The sequence below is a fragment of the Corvus brachyrhynchos genome, unplaced genomic scaffold (assembly GCF_000691975.1).
Source record: "Corvus brachyrhynchos isolate BGI_N302 unplaced genomic scaffold, ASM69197v1 scaffold830, whole genome shotgun sequence".
Classification (NCBI taxonomy): Eukaryota; Metazoa; Chordata; class Aves; order Passeriformes; family Corvidae; genus Corvus; species Corvus brachyrhynchos.
In genome coordinates, this window is record NW_008235721.1 from 4,071 (window position 1) to 6,554 (window position 2,484).

The following is a 2,484-nucleotide window of genomic DNA, read 5'->3' on the forward strand; positions in this document are numbered from 1 at the left end:
GGAGGGGGGAGATTCTCCCCGATGCTCCGAGCGAGAGGCAGAGAAGGTGGAAGGTAATTGTGGAAGGTAGCCCAGGAACTATTTCTTGACGTAATTTATCTCTGTCCTCTCCTCCCGCGGCTCTAATGGACGCGTTAAATTGAATTTCGGTGAGAAAAGGGGCGAGCGGAGAAGTGCGCTGGAGGTGGGATCCCCACCCGGAGCCGGGGAGGGGAAGAGAGAGGGGGGGAAGAGAAGCTCGGAGCCTAAAAGGGGGGAAAAAAAAGGGCTTTTGTCATCTTTGGCAGCGCTGTCTCCTCGCCAGGGCTGCTCCAGGGATCCGCGGGGTCCTGCTTGGAGGAAGGAGCTTCTCCAGCAGCGAAAAAAATAAAATTATGGAGAATTCTAGGCGGCTTTAAAAAAGAGGAGGGAGGATATAATAATGATAAACCACTTCCTCCACCCCCCCCCAAAGAAAAAACCCCAAAAATTTAAAAATATAAAAAGGGAAAGCTGCGCTTTTGCGAGGCAAAGGCTGCGATGCTGGGCGAGGAGGAGCCGGGGATGTTTTTTATGTCCTTCAATAAAATTTTTACGAGGATCATTTGATTGTTCATAAATGTGTCGTTCATTAAATAAAAGCGCAGGACGGAGTTTTCAGCTCGCGGGAGCTCGGGGGGGGACGCGAGGGAGCTTTTGGTGGCAGGAGGAAGCAGCGACGTGTGCTGGGCACATGAGTTTGATGGTTTTATTTTTGCCTTTTTGGGTTTGGTTTGGCTTTTTTTTTTTTTTTTTTTTTTTGGGTGACGCCCGGAAACTTTTGGTTTTTTGCGCCAAAGCGAGTGGAGAAGTTGGGAGCGTTAAAAATTCCGCGGTAGCCCGGCTGCGTTTTGAGGGAATAACCTTGCTTTTGTAAGGAAAGACAGGTAGGTGCAGAGCTCCCGCCCCGTGGAGTCTCCAAGAAGGGACTTGGGCGATTTCTTTGGAAGGAAAAAAAAAAAAAAAAAAAAAAAAAAAGAAATCCCTTTAAAAATGAAATTATCTCTCAGGATTTGGTTTTTTGGTTTTTTTTTTTTAAAGACAGAACCCCCCTGGAAAATGGATTTTCTGCCTTCTCCAGGGTTCTCCAACCGCTCGGGTTTCCTAAAGCTGGGAGGGAAATGGGACGAAACTGGGGAGGAGAGGGAAAAGTGCGGAGCGCTGGGGGGGTGTCCCCAATGTCACCTCTGAGAGTGGCTCTGCTCGAGTCCCACGGACCCCAAACCCCGCGGTTTTCACTCATTTCCCCCCTTTTTAAGCTGCACGAGAGACTCGAGCAGCAGCAGGAGAGGGCTGAGGAAAATCGAGGCAAGGACTGAGGCAGGGACAGGGCAAAAGAGCCCAAAATGAGCGGAACTGGCAGGAAAATCCCCCCCAGCCCCTCCAAAATCCGCCCCCGCGCAAAGCCCGCACCGCACCCCGAGGAAAACCCAAAAAATGAAGGAATGGATGTCCCAGAGCTGCTGGGAAAAATGGGATTTTCACCTAAAACCAGGGATTTGTCTCGGAAAACTCCGGATTTTCCCCAAAAAGTCCTCGCCTCGCTGCCCCCCGCCAGAATTTCTGCCTCGCTCCGTTTTGAGGCTCCTGTTTTCTGCGAGCCCTTAAAGGGAAATATTCCAGCGGGCTCTGGATGTCTTCCCTGGCCTTCCCAGAGCCCGATTTATCTGTCAATCACCGGCCTCCACTCGGGGGTATTTTTACGTTGACGAGGGGGTAAAAAAAATATAAAAACATCCTCGTTATTCTTTTCTTTATCCCCATTTTCAAAACGCTTCCTGATGGAGAGGAGGGGGTGGAAAATCCGCCTGGGTTTTCCCACTTTTGGGGGGGATCTTGAAAGGAGAAATCCTGACAAAAGCAGCCGGGAAAGGGAGAGAGGGGAGGAAGGAAGAAGAGGCAGAGAGGGAAGGAGGGAGAGAGGAAGCGAAGACGGAGCGGGATGAGGGGAGAGGAGCACCGGGAGGTTTCTCCAGCCGGGGGGGAAAAGGGAATTCTGCCGGGAAAGCTCCGCAGGAGAACGGCGGGAGGAGCAGGAGCGATCCGAGCCCGGGCGAGGAGCGGATTTTGCGAGCCCAGCGCGGCCAGGCAAGGTCACGGAATGAAGCCGCGGATGTCGGTGTCACACAAAGGCGAGGATTCCTTGGATTTCCACATGGAAAACCCGCGGCACGCGGGATTTGTTCACCCCAGCCCCCCCCGCCCTCCCCCGGCGTGGGGTGGGGAATGAATTTTTTAAAAATCCCCCTCGGGATCGCAGCGCGAGGCGCGGGGCGGCCGCGGATGGAGCAGCACAAAGCGGGGATGGGGACGCTTCACCTTAACGCGAATTAAAGGCTCGGCTTTGAGGCTGGAGACGCGGTTTTGAGGCTAAAATCGGAGTTTTTTGAGGTTCGAACAAGGTTTTGAGGCTAAAAACTCGGTTTGAGGCTAAAACCACGGCTTAAGGCAGCGGTTCCCCCCCTG